This window comes from Ambystoma mexicanum, chromosome 5q, assembly GCF_040938575.1.
Source record: "Ambystoma mexicanum isolate Mex_15411 chromosome 5q, UKY_AmexF1_1, whole genome shotgun sequence".
NCBI classification, from domain to species: Eukaryota; Metazoa; Chordata; class Amphibia; order Caudata; family Ambystomatidae; genus Ambystoma; species Ambystoma mexicanum.
The window spans coordinates 1329941417-1329955836 of record NC_090933.1 but is presented as its reverse complement, the minus strand read 5'-3'; positions in this window follow the sequence as shown (position 1 = coordinate 1329955836).

The window sequence follows — 14420 nt, the reverse complement described above, 5'->3', positions numbered from 1 at the left end:
CAAGTGAATGAGTCTCTGCATGAAGCCCTCCATTTGTGTGGCCAAAATTCTGGTGAAGATCTGGGCATCCACATTGAGCAAGGAAATGGGACAATACGATTTACAGCTCTAAGGGTTCCTATCTGCCTTCGGTATAACAGTAATCAATTATTTCCCAAAAGGCAGGGGATTGCTCGTGGCCATAATGTTGGAGAAGAGGTCTGCCAAGTGTCGTGCCAGGCGCCCCGCAAAGGTCTTGTAAAACCCTGCCGTATAACCATCCTCCCCCGTGGCTTTTCCCAGTTTCAACCCCGCTATGGCTTTCAGGACCTCTTGCGTTGTGATTGGCTTGTCTATCTCAAGGCTCTCTCCATCCAGGGTCTCCTCTTTTCTGTGTAAATATTTGTAGAATGCAGCAAATTTGCCGGCGATTTCCCCTGCCTCAGTGCGCTTGGGCCCTTTGTCCCCCTGGACTACCTTCACCCACTTCTCCACCCTCTGGCCACAGAGTTTCGCTGCCAGTTTTGTTTCTGCCTTGTCCCATTGTTCATATTATTTTTGTTTCAGGAACTGCAGGCTAGACAAAACCCTACCCATCTCTATGTCTCTGAGTTCTAGGCATTTTCCCCTCGCCACCCCAAGGTCTTCAGTCGTCCTTACCTTCCAACCAGGTTGCAAATCTTTCCTCAGAGGTTTCGGGCTAGTAGGGTCCTAATTCTCTTTTTGGCGGCGTCCTCCCTAATAACGAGACCCCGCCATGTCGCCTTTGCCGCGTCCCAGACCATACCATTCTCAACCTCCCCTGTGTCATTGAGACAAATGCCTCCTTCATTTCCTCTGCGAAGACTGGGTCCCTGAGGAGGAGGTCATTGCATCTCCAAAAATATTTCTGTGGTCACAGGCCTGACAGGACCATGTCCAGTCTCACCATGTCGTGGTCTCACCAGCTGATCGGTAGATGCTCGATTTTACTAGCTCTGCTGATTTTCTGTTGTTGCAGGAACTAGTAATCTATCCTCGTTCTAGACCCATGGACTGCCAAGTAAAATGTATAACCCTTCACGGTCGGGTTGGAGTCTCGTCATACATCAACCAGCCCCTGGTCCCACATGAAGTCTCCCAGTCCCTCTCCTGTGGTTTCAGACCTGCCCACGGAGGTGCCTTGCCCTCCACTGTGGTCCATTTCCCTGCCTGCCCACATGTTGAAGTCTCCCCCCAGGGTAAGACGACCTTCTGTCCTACTCAATATCTTGCCCATGGCTTCCCTCAGAAATTGCATTTGGCTTGTGTTTGGGCAGTAGACTGATACAATGGTTACTTTGGAGTGTTCGAGGAAGCCCGAGACCACCAGGGCTCTCCCGTCTACCCTTGTGTTGGGACATCTCAGGTAAACAGCTTGGTTGTTAGGCCGTTGTCTGTCACAATGTTTAGGAAAGTGTTTGTGTTGGAAAAGGGGAAGGAGGTAGAATTTCTGAGTATCCGACGGGGTAGGATGGGGAAAATGTGTTATAGCGAAGGTGGTATTGCATCTCACCTGTTGGTGTCCCACTTCTACTCCCCGAGGCCCCCTCATCCAGACGATCCTCCCACACCGGTCCACCCCCAGGAACTGGATCCAATAGCGATGGCCATGTCTTGGCCACCTAGATGACAGATCACCGGGGACTAACGGGTGAGACACCTTCAGGTTTCTCACAGGGCATACATTTGTTTTCGAAAATTGACTAGCAGCCTTTGCTAATTCAAATTTCTCCCGCATGGATTCACATGCTCATGAATATTCCCGGTCGTCAGGCTGGGAATCCTCAGTAACAGAAAAAAATCAGTTTCGGTTCCATTTCTGAACTGTATTTCTCCTAACTAATCACTGAGCTTTGGGTCATAATGCCCCTAGCCAATGACTGTCCTCTACCTAAGTCCCTCATCTGTAAGCCATCTTCAGATTTTTACCGCTCGTTCAAGTGTTGAGGTCCTCATGCTTAGCTCTCGAACTTTTACTGCGTTTTTCGCTTTTTGGAAGAGTGTTCATCTATTTTTTGATCATTCGAGCCCTTATGCTCCATCGATCAACCTTCTGATTAACGGGGACCAGTTTTTTGGATTCTTCAGTGCCCCTCAAAGCGGATTTCATCTAGTTTCTTCGCTGAGGCTTCCAGAAGATTTTTCAAGGCCTACACCGCGTGGATCATGGCGGACGAGAAGAAGGATTCCCCCTCTCTCTTTAAGCTTTGTACCGACTACGGTTTGCGGAATGTTTACATGGACGATAAATATTCCCAGTGCCTCTACTGCCTGCACCCAGTGCACAAGGAGGAAGATTGTGCATTTTGCAGTGAGCTCTCGAAACACACATTGAAGGATCGGCGTAAACGGCTGGAGGAGTGGCTGCATGCCAAGGCCTCTACCCCGGGTGGCACCCAGGGGCATGCCTCTTCCGGATCCGGGAAAGCTGAGCGGGCTTCTAAGTCCTTTGAGGGCACCCCTCCTGTGGGAGTCCAACAAAATGGCAAGCACCGCGAGTCCACTACCTTCAGGAGCGCCGTTGCAGTGGGCTCCTCGGAGGCCAGGGCGCGTTCGACATGTCCAGCTGCTTCGGTTGCCAGTCATTGCTCTGGATCTTCATCCAAGAGGAAGTCGGACCACCCAGGGCAAGCTCAAGGTGGCCCCGGAGGCAACCAAAGGGAAGACCAAACAGGGTACAGCTTCTGGCCTACCCTTGACGGTGAAGGCCAAAGGGGACCGAGTCCCGACCCGTCCCCTAAGGCGAAGGTCAAGAAGGACAAGGTGTCCGGGATGACAACGAAGGACAAGGGACCTGTCCAGACCGTGACGGCCCAGGTGCATCAGATGCAGGTGCCTCCTTACATCGAGGTGGTGGTAGCGTCCCTTTCGAAGGCCGTGGGGGTGGACCCACAGGGCACCCTTCCTAAGGCAAGAGTGTCCCTCCCTCCCAGGAGGGATGCTGCATTCCAACCCACCCAGAAGACCCTGGACAAGTGGATGCCAATCCTCTCCCCGAGACAGTCCCCTCTGGATGCGAAGAAATGGGGGAGTGCGGAAGTCCTCCAAGGCACAGATATCTCCTCAGAGGAGGAATTAATCTACCTACAGACTGTCCAGGAAGGCTATGCCAATGAAGGAAATGTTAGAGTTGCGCCCTACGACGAGGGTGCCGACGAAGGCGACGATGACGAAAATACCATTGAGGAAGGAGACCGAGGGCCTTGGGACGACGAGGTCCTTTGCTCTGCCCCTGCGCCCCTGCTTCCAATATGCCCTGCACATCAGCTGCCCCCTAGAGACCTCTCAGTGGACATTCTCTCTACTCTGCATACGCTGCTCTCTGAGATACAGAGGAGGATGCCGGTTATGCCGACAACAACCCTGCTCAAGTTTCTCTCATGGAAAACGGCTTTACTCGTGGCTATCACCTTGGCCAGGCAGTTCGGGGAGAGTCAGGCACTGCCTTGCCAGCAGCCTTTCTTGTCTTTCCACGCTTCAAAGGTGGTACTGCGTACCCACCCAACCTTTATGCCAAAGGTGCCATCGGAATTCCACCTCAACAAACCTTTGGTGTTACCTGTCTTCTTCCCAAACCCGTCGTCACCAGCAGAAAGGACCTAGCATTCGCTGGACGATGCTCGTGCCTTGAAATTTTATGTGGCACATACAAAGAGTTTTCAGAAGACTTCTCAGTTTTTTGTCAACTATGGACCTGTAAATTAAGGAATGGCCTTCCATCACCAGGTGGCTCTCTGGCTGCATCATGCACTGGCATCGACTAGCTGGCAGACCGCTGCCTGCCCAGCTGAGAGCCCACCCCACCAGAGCCATTACAGTGACAACAGCATTTCTTTCTGGTGTGCCTCTACCCGACATCTGCTGGGCTCCGACACAGAGGTCCACGCACACCTTCACAAGGTTCTACTGCATTGACAGGGATTCCAGGGAGGAGGTTTGAGTCGGCCAACCGGAGCTATGCAATTTGTTTGCTTGAGGTGAGTCTGTTCCAGATCTGTGTGTTTATTGATTCTGTTGAGCCTTGCCACCACCCGTGGTTGTTTATATGTACTGCTGTGTAATCGTTACTCATGAGCATTTGAATACATGCCAAACCCCATGCTGGAGAAGCTTTAAGTTACTTACCTGTAACTATTGTTCTCCAGTGTGGTTCTGGCTTAGAGGAGAAATACAGTTAAAGGAGCTTAGCTGCTGCACGATTTCCCTCACATCAAGAGGAGGTATGTATTCAATTCACAGATACATTTGAAGCATATAGAAAGATGTATGTAGATATTTTGGGCAACAGAAAACATCCTTATGTGCTGCAGAAACATGGAATGTCAGACATTAGCATAACACTAGTGAATCATGTCGCTAGTGGAAATACATATATATGGTCCAGACATCGATGATAAACCAGTGGTGCCTATGTTTCTTCAAATCCTCAATAGGTATTCATATACGTGTTCTAAACATCAATATAAGTGCAGTAGTGCCAACAAGCTCCGTTAGGAGGCAGTTGCATGCGTTTCGCCCTTGCTCGGGCTTCCTCAAGGCACAAGTATGTTTAGTCATTCAACAATTTGATGTTCCTTTCCAACATTTGTCTTTTAACACATTGGGCCTCATTACGACCCTGGCGGTAAGGGGTTAGCGCCAGCGTTAGCTGCGCCGACCCCTTACCGCCAATCACGAGTTCCCTTTCCGCCATGGCGGATTTTACACCTGCTTCTAGCGGGTGTAAAAAACCATGGCGGTAAGGGAACTTGATGTTAATTACGCCACCGTAATTTACGGTGGCGTAATTAACGCCTTCCCCACTCCCATTATGCCCTATGGGGCAAAAATGGGAATGGGGAAGGGTAAATGGGGATTGGGGACTTACCGCCCCGCCGACCTCGGAATGGGGCGGTAAGTCCGCCAACCACCATGGCGTAAACGTAGTTTACGCCATGGTGGTAAAGTCACGGCCCAGGCGGTAACTTACCGCCTGGGTCGTAATGAGGCCCATTGTTTTTGTCTGAGCAGCATTCATATTTGACATTTTTTTCTCCTAATTGTTATAGTCTATGATGCTGAGTGGACGAGTGTCTTGTGTTTCTTAGGGTAAGGTAAAAGTATACCATTCGAAGTTAACAGTTTTGTTTGTTCTCATTTTCTTCTAATTTACTCCGGATCCAGGGTCCTTTGAGGTTGCTCAAGTAGTAGACCTTAGTTCAGTGTCTTTCTGGTGTACCCCTGCTCGACATCTGCTGGGCTGCAACGTGGCGGTCCACGCACATCTTCACAAGGTTCTACTGCGTTGACGTATTCCAGGGAGGAGGTCTGAGTCGGCTAAGCCATGCTACGCAATCTGTTTGCTTGAGGTGAGTCTGTTCCAGAGCTGTGTGTTTATTGCTTCTGTTGAGCCTTGCCACCACCCATGGTTGTTTATATGTACTGCTGTGTAATCGTTATTCATGAGCATTTGAATCCATGCCTGACCCCATGCTGGAGAAGGTTTAAGTTACTTACCTGTAACTATTGTTCTCCAGCATGGTTCTGGCATGGATTCACATGCGTACCCTCCCACCTTCCCCTCTGTGGTGCTTCTTGGTTCATACTGCGACTTATCGTGCTTACCAAATCTAAAGATGGCCACCAGGGGTTGAGTTTAGGGAGAGGACTGTCTTTGGCTGGGGGCAGTATGACCCAGAGGACAGTGATTGGTTTAGAGGAGAAATATAATTTAAGGAGCTTAGCTGCTGCAGGATTTCCCTTGCATCAAGTTGAGGTATGTATTAAATTCACAGATCAATTAGAGGCATATAGAAGGATCTATATAGATATTGCAGACACATGCAATTTTCAGACATGAGGACAACACTATTGAATCATGTCACTAGTGGAAATTCAAGAAATAATTGCCTGACCTTGAGATTTTTGCAAAGGTTAGTAAAATGTTTGTATTTAAGTGACATTTAGAATGATTAGCACATAACAAATTATTCCAACAGGAATCTGTGATTCTTTCCAAAACACACGTGGGAGGTCAATGTTATGTCACATATTCAATTGTTTGTCCCGATAAAGGTCCCCTACTAGCCAGAGCCATAAGACATTAAGCTTGAAGTGGACCGAAAACCAGTGTGACCACAGATTAGATATCATTGTAACATTGAATATGACAATCTGGAATCCCATGCTGGCTGGTGAGATAAAGTACTCAATCTAACACCTTCTTTATCAATGGCTAGGTTACGTTATGACCTGGGTCGCCAGTCTCTGGTATCCCAGGCTGGCTGGAAGCTGGGTCTCCAATCTCTGGAATCCCATGCTGGCTGGAGAACGATCTTGTTAAATAGATCAATCATTAATCCTCAAGATAACACTCTTTACGCTGACATTGGTGTTCTGATGACAAAAAAAAAACAATGTGTTTTTGTGTGATCTGAAGGAAGAAGCTTCAGCCTTTCTGCGGAAATGCCACTTATCAGAATAAGACCTTGTGGATAATCTAATGAAAGTAAAAAAAAAGCAATAGGCCTAAACGACTGGATTGAAACAAGAAAAACATTTGTGAATATGAAATGTTTTGAGAATGTTAAAGTCACTGATAAACCATTGGGATTTCTACCCTGCTATCTTAGAAAGATTCCCAATCCAATCTGGAGGGCGAATTTTCTGAGATTTTGAATGAATCTATATATCACCTGTGAGCTATTGAGAGTCAGGAACAAGGGACCACTGACTGACAGTAGATGTAATGTGTGTGATGAGAATGTCAAAAAAAATGTGAAACATCTTCTAATGTCATGCATTGGCACAGACCAACAAAGAGTAGTCAATTTATCTCGTTTTGTCCATAACATTGACTGGTTAAACTGTGAGGAATTTTGGAACCGACTTTCAGAGGGACATGAGACATTCCTGTCTCTGGAGATCCTGAGATTCCTGAAGATAATTGAACCTCTCATAAAGAACTAAAAGGAGTTTAGAAATGTGTGCTATGTCTTCTGTGAACTAAAGGATGGACGTTTAGTGTGAAATTGTAGCTTGGATAATATAATAATGGTTTGATTCTTCTGTTCAATTGTATGAATAGTTTTTTTTAGTTATACATGAATTGTTCATAATGTCTGTTTGTATTGTGAAAAGACAAATTATGACTAATACGCAAACACATTTAGATTTTTTTAAAGTATGGTATTGGAGAAAATGTACTTGAACAAATACCATAAAATACATACATTCATTCAGCTTAGCTCCCCTATATACGAGAGGGCTTGCAGATGTACTGGCAATGTGCAGGTTATTGAAATGCAGACCATGGCATGCTTGCATATGACTCCTACAGGTTTTGATTCAGCGAATAATGTTCTCAGAATAGTACGCTCTTGTCTGAACATTTGCACAGCTTTCTCTGAACATGTATAGATAATGTTAAATGAATGTGTGTGTGCAGTTTAATCTACATGTTTACGTGCAGCTTTAATCTAAATGTATCTGTGCCAATTAAAATACACATGTGTGCAGCTTTAAATACACGTGTCTGTGCACAGCTTTCAATCTACTCCTATTCATTTGCCTACATCGCAAAATAGACTGTTTAAAGATGTAATATTCTCCAGTAAAATTACAATTTTACAACAATCGTGCCCTGTCACATTTCACATAGATCTGCTTGTGTAGTTCAACACAAGTGACTGCAGCAGTTTAACAGCAGTTTAACACTTTGCATGATTATCTATGAACAAAATTAATTCTCTGTAATAATTGTTGTTGCGCAAATATATAATTTAAGACTCGCACTGGCTGCTATTGCATGATATCACATTATACATTAGTGTGTCATGACTTACACTATGGACTTTGCAATTCCACACCGACAGGAACAAAGGATTCTATTAAAGTATGCTTTATTTTACAAACACAGTCTACATTCCAGTTTAAAAAATACTGTCAGTTTTGAACCGTGCCTCTCAATACGAAACAAAAGGCATTGGGTGTTAGGGAAATTACATTTCACTTTATGCTCAGTATTAATGTGAGACACAGAGCATTATATTTAACACTACACCTGCATCTTTGTCAAATCAGGATTTCCCTTTAATTCCCTCCCCTTTTTATTCCTGGGCATTTTCTCTGGATAATACAGGGACATTTTGGATTATCTCACAGCTCGACTTACTTTTGAAATGCAGATTTTTATTTTTGAAAAATCAACAGGCACTTAGTCAGTCTAGAATTACTCCATCAGCAAGCTTTCTTTTCAACTGGCTGCCTGGAAACCAATTCCCAACCTAGGCTGGTTATCCCTCTATCAATGGCTTCCGTCTGCAGCCTGCATGGTGATCAGCCATCCAGACGGGCTCAGTTCTGCTCCCCCTGGCCACCTCTCTCCAGTTGCATCCAGAAAGTCTTGAATGTTCATCTCCCCATATTAGTTCATCATCCTTCTATTCTGTGTGCAACGGAAGTGGGTTAGGGTTACCGGGGGCTGTGGTAAGTTTGTGGATTCTCCTGTTACATGTTACCATGTATCGCTGGGTCATGGTGTGGGTTTGGGGGCAGAAGTGGCGTTGGCTATGTTACGTTAGTGGATTGTGCTATCTGCCCACATGTTGGCATGCATGGTTGCATTATGGTTTGCTGGGTGTGGCGAAGGCCTAGACTTTTGGGTGAATGGCCAAATTGCTGATGGGTGCCGCTCGGGATGATTGTGCCAGATGAAATTGTGGATTCCTTGTGCAGAAATTCTTACTTGACGTGCTTTGGAAGGACACACAACGTGCACTCGGAGTGTAGAACGCTAAATATGCAGTGCTGTACAGAAATGATAGTGTTGGATGCAGAGGTCTTGGATGTTCTTGATGCTTGCGTGTGTGAATGTTTTGCAGTATGCAATGAGGGAGTGCTGCAAAAAGAGCTATGAGTAGTATTGTTCCTGCTTTATTGGGGTACAGTCCTCGCTGTACTTGGGAAAGCGCACGTTCCACATCGTGGCCTTAGGAGCATGCTGGCCAATGGGAATGTGACTGTGGGGATTATCCAATTAGCATCTAAGGTTCTGCTTCACAGGAAGGGGCAGTAACATTTGTTTACATTACTTTGTGTAGTCAGACTGGCAGACATGGAGAGGTGCAGAGTGTTGTTACTGGCTGATACCTTTGTGGTAGATTTGCATAGCTATGCCCAGGAGCGAGACTGTGGTGCGCTGCCGATGTGAGGAGTTTCGGCGTTGTCCTTGACCTTTGCAAAGAAGTGGTCACCTTCACTCCTTTTGATGTTGTCGTCGTACAGTACGGTGGGCAGCATTTGGTTCACGCCCCTTGTTTATATGAGATTGCTGAAAGCAGTGAAGCGTTTCTTTCCCACTGCGAAAATTCTTTTCTCATCTATACTACGAAGAAGACTATGGAACTGTTCTAATGCAGTTTGTTCACAGCCAGAGGGCGGACGTTGTGTCATCAATGCAAGTATGTCTACTTTTGTGTGCGATTCTGCAATGTTCTTCTGCAACAATGACATAATCGATTCTCAAAATGCGGACTTATTCTATGCCAATGGCATTTCTCTGTCAGACAGTGGCAATGGTATTTTTTTTGCTCCATCTAAAAGATGTGTTGAAGAGCTTACTATAACAATGCGCAGAGTACAGAAAAATAAAATGAAAATCTCTATAAGACACGGAATCCTTTTGTCATCCACACTAGCAAGAAGAGTATGGAACTGTTCTAATGCAGTTTGTTCACAGCCCCAGGGTGGAAGGTGTGTCATCAATGCAAGCATGTCTACTTTTTTGTGCGATGCTGCGATGTTCTTCTGCAACAATGACATCATTGATTCTCACAATCCTGACTTATCCCATGACCATGGCATTTCGTTGTCCAACATTGGCAATGGTATTTTGTGGTACCATCTACAGGATGCGTTCAACAGCTTACTGTAAGAATGGGCAGAGTACAGAAAAATAAAAGTCCTTTCAAAAACCACAAAAAGAGTGTTTCCTTAAAAGCATCCAAACAAACCCCAACACAAAAGGCTGTTTTCAGAGCTACCAATACTTATGAAATCCACTGTTGTTAGGGAGAATTCTCAAAATGTGCTAATTTCCCTTACCTTTTGAGACCCCCAGCAACTTTGCTGGATTTCTAGGATTTTATTTTTTTACCTGGGAAGAGTGTGAGCCTTTTTTTCCCACTCTTCTATGTATTTTTTGTGTCGTTTACTTTTGTGTTCTTTGGTTATGGAGTTTTAAAACAGCTCCATAGGCATCATTTTTTCTGTTTGTCATACTGCACCTTCAGTGCAGTGGCACAGGGATGTCTTTCTAACTTCTCAAGGTTTAAATACCTTCTCTGGGACTGACTACCGTCTCCCAGAGCATGTAAAGTTAAATTGGCTTTACTAGTCTTTTGAAATTTACTGACCCAGCACACACTATCTTCCTATAGAGTGCTGGAGGGGTCGCCTAGCTTCCTCTGAGTCAAAACACTCATGTAACAGTAAAATGTTACCTTTTCCTACTTTAAATGGCTGGTGGCAGTGGTTGAGATCAACTACCGTGGTTTTTCCCGACCGCTAACAACAGTAGCTAAAAATCGGGTCAGCCATGTTTTTCAATATGGCGTCCCAGACCTAGCTGTAAAAACAGACTCCGGTCATCTTTTTTGCCATTTCTTTTAGGAAAAGTGCTTCTTGTGTTTGTCTCTGCGCGCCAAACCAGGTTTGGTCCCTTTGTTTGTTGGCCTTTGGGGGGCTTCAGTGCTGAAGCCCTCCTCTATGCACCTGAATGTCTGGGGTGGACAGGATGTGAGGGAGGTGCCAGAAACTCCCCGTGCTTAGTCTCCTAGGAGACCTGAATGCACTCTGGCGTGATTGGCTGGCTGACTGTCCAGCAAGGACAGCCACCCTGCTGTGTGAGCGACAGCCAGGCTGAAATGAATGGGGAAAACTGTTTAAAAGCAGGTCTCTGGGACTTGGAAAGCAGAGTCGACCACTGGAACGAAAGAACCGAAGACGAGCTGAAGGAAGCGGACTGCTGCAACTCCTGGACGAGCGGTGAAGCCCTGCTGCAGGTCCGAATTGCCTGAAACTCCAATCGACAGAGAAGCCCTTCAAGGTTAACTTCTTTCCTTGAGTTTGGTGTGAACAACCAACTCGTAAGCCACCAGGACACCTTCCCTATCTGGTGAAATTTTCATCAGAGTGCTGTTGAAAACCAGATAGCCAGAGGGAAGGAAACCAGCTTGTGGTCTTTAAGGCACTCAAACCTTAAACCAACGTCTTGCTAAGCTTTTGGCCTCATCCCTGGGCAGTGCAGGAACCTGCCGACATCCTCCTTCTTGTCCCCACGGCTGAAGCCTAGGAACAGCGAGGTCTTCTCGAACTGCCAGGAACAACTGCTTCAGCTACAGCTCTTCTTCACTAACAAGGTACTGGGCAAACGCGGTCCGGAAATCTTTTCGGCCATCGCTAAAGTTCATAGAACTTTGCTCAACTTCGAAGGCTTAATATTCCCTAAACATTCATAAAACTTTTCGCCTAGCCAAATTCTTTTATAATCTGTGGCAAAGACTTAACCGTTACTACCAGAACTGTGCCATCCAATACAAAGACTCAGAACCATTGACCTTGGCCCAGGCCTATGAGATTAATTGCTGGTTGTCGTATACTTAAACCCTTTGCCCTGCCTATGAATGCGTTTGTGCTGTTGATTCTTATAACCTTGTCTTTTTACTCCTTTATTAAGTATCTGAAGTGCTATTTTGCTCCCACTTCAGTGGAGCTAAACGTGCTCATTTATTTAGCGGTTGTGTATTTGTGGTTTATTAGTGTGTGATATTGAGCTGCTCTCGCTAGTGAAATATTTTCAAATGAACTGTTTAAATAAATGTATATTATTTTACCAAGAAACCTCGAGTAAGTGTTTGTTTGAATCACTGTACTGGTTGGTCCTTTGTGTAACTTGTTCTACTGCTCACTTAAACTCTTGCGATAAGTCTGGCTGCTCAGCCATCGCTACCACTTTACTGTGTAGTACAGGTTTGTACCAAAGGTGAAATTGTGCTTACACTTGTAGTCCTAATTGCATGTAGTGTTCCCCAAGGGTACTGCATGTGATTCTGCCTAACAGTTGTCCTGGTCGAAATGTATTCCGCCACGCCCGCACACAGCACTAAAAGTATGCAGACACCCAGTTACTGCCAGGATTCCACGTGTCACAGACGGCCAATTTTGCAGAATGCCGCCCATGGAAATGGGTGTGTGGAGGCTAAGAGAATGTGCAATAAGGCTTCTGGGTGTGCGCAAGAATGTGTTAGAATCGTAACGTTTGCCCAATAGTCAACAATGAAATATTATAGCACTGTATATAGACTTCGTAGCAGCTACTTGAAATATCGACTACAAAGGGTGGTTAGGGATTTGGACATGCATTGCGAATGAATGCGCTCGACTTGAAGTCGCTGCCAACACCCGCTGTGTTCCTGTCTTGTTGCGTGTGAACAAAGGGACCCTCTACAGGTTGCTATGAACAGTGAAATACCAAAACGCATGTATATATCCAACGTCTGATGGAGTACTCCTCAACAGCTTGTGGAGTGGTGCTGCCTTATGTCTGAATGTCGTACCACAGGTAACAGATTCTAGTAGATATTGATTTTCAGTATATTGTATGCCATGCATTACGCCACAAAAGTGCTATGTGTACGTCTTCAAATATAGCAATCTGTGCCTCGAAGGTAAAGTACCATTACTTGATGGCACAACATTAGGAATATCTGTAGCATTCATGGCGATGAGAACATTTTGCCATATAGGAATGCTTTCCATAAGTAGCCACGCAGTTTCCTTAGGAGGAGCAACAAGATAGTTGCTTAGGCACCTGCACGCGGCCACTGTACCTTTGCAACCTGCACTGATGTTCTTTCAGATGTGCATATTTTGTTGTTTACTTTGTTGTGCTTACATTTAACTGTCAGCGAGTTAACAAGCAGCAACAGTGTTCATATTTTCCAGACTCACTACAGACTGTCATATGTGCAAGGGGATTCTTTTATCCAACTGTACAAACCGCAGTCAACAACTTCGTACTTAACCTCGCGGTGCTCCGTGCAGAGACAATGTGTCAGTTTAACGGGTCATTCAAGGGCAAGCAGCTCATCAATCAAAGCATTGGGCTATTTAACACGCCCTCTGTACAGTAGAGCATGCTGCTTTTTGCCCCCAATGGGCCTCAGGCAGCCAGGCGTGACCGAGCCATAAATCGGTAGCTTTGCACAACGAAGTGCGTAGGCAGCAGGACTGTTTCAAATAGTGTACCCTGTCGCATGAATCGGTAGGGTTGGCGACAGGGGCGGCATTAGCAGGAGACAGAGGATGACATATGCATACATATAGCTGTGCAACTGACAGACGTCCGGTGCCACGACTAAATAAAAGTGATTTCGAAGATGCGGCCAGTACTGAAGTGCTACAGACATTTCCATTGTGATTGGACATACGCCGGGCAGGTGCACTCTCACTATGAAACCTCCATTTTGCTTAGCCGCACGCATCTCTGCCAGTACTGTACGCTACAGATATACACGTTTCCTTTGTAAGAAACATTGCCATTATTAGGACAGGGTAGGGGTAATACAAAGTGTTTAGCAACTGCTCTATTTTCATGTCCAGGCTGTGTACGTTGCTTTTTGAAGCGTTTGAATCACCTTGTGTGGCTGCTTGCTGTTGTGGAAGAGGTGCCCCTTCTGCTGCATTCCTTCAATGTAAAGTATGTCCTGTTACACACAAACATGTGTGAAGTGTACCTACAGCAATATATATTAACTACATTACTTTTCAGACTGCGCTGCTTGGCAATGCAGTTTCTATCATGCCTCATTTACTGAAGACGGATGTTCTCTGCCAGCTAATCTAGGGTGCTTGGCATTGTTGCATTAAAAAAACAAAAAACATGGTTTGCTATTGTTTTACACTGTAGAAGTTCTGCAATTATAGGAGAGACTATAGTGTAGTTATCACGTTGCAGTTACGTTCTGCTCTCAATACTTTGCATTCCTCACTCTGCCATTTCCTTCTTCGTTTCCATTTACAGCGGCAGTGTGGTACTACTGTTGGCCGCACACGTCACTTCATGTACTGGTGCATTCCATTATGGTGCATACTCTATGCCTTTGGTCTGTTTGTTTTACCAGTACAGAGTTTGCACAATTAACTTACTTTACTTTCCTTGCGATGTATGTACATGGTGCTATTTGTACATGTGTATTCACTTTGGTGAATGGTAGCAGTACGTAAGATAACTCCTGCTGTTTCCATCAGTTTGAATGCTAGCAGCTATATGAACAGACGTACAGTTTGTGGTTACTGTGCTCATCCATATGGGGAGATCAATTTCGTATGCTGTATGCTACATCTACACAAACTAATGGCATTCTGGTAAAAAAACTATG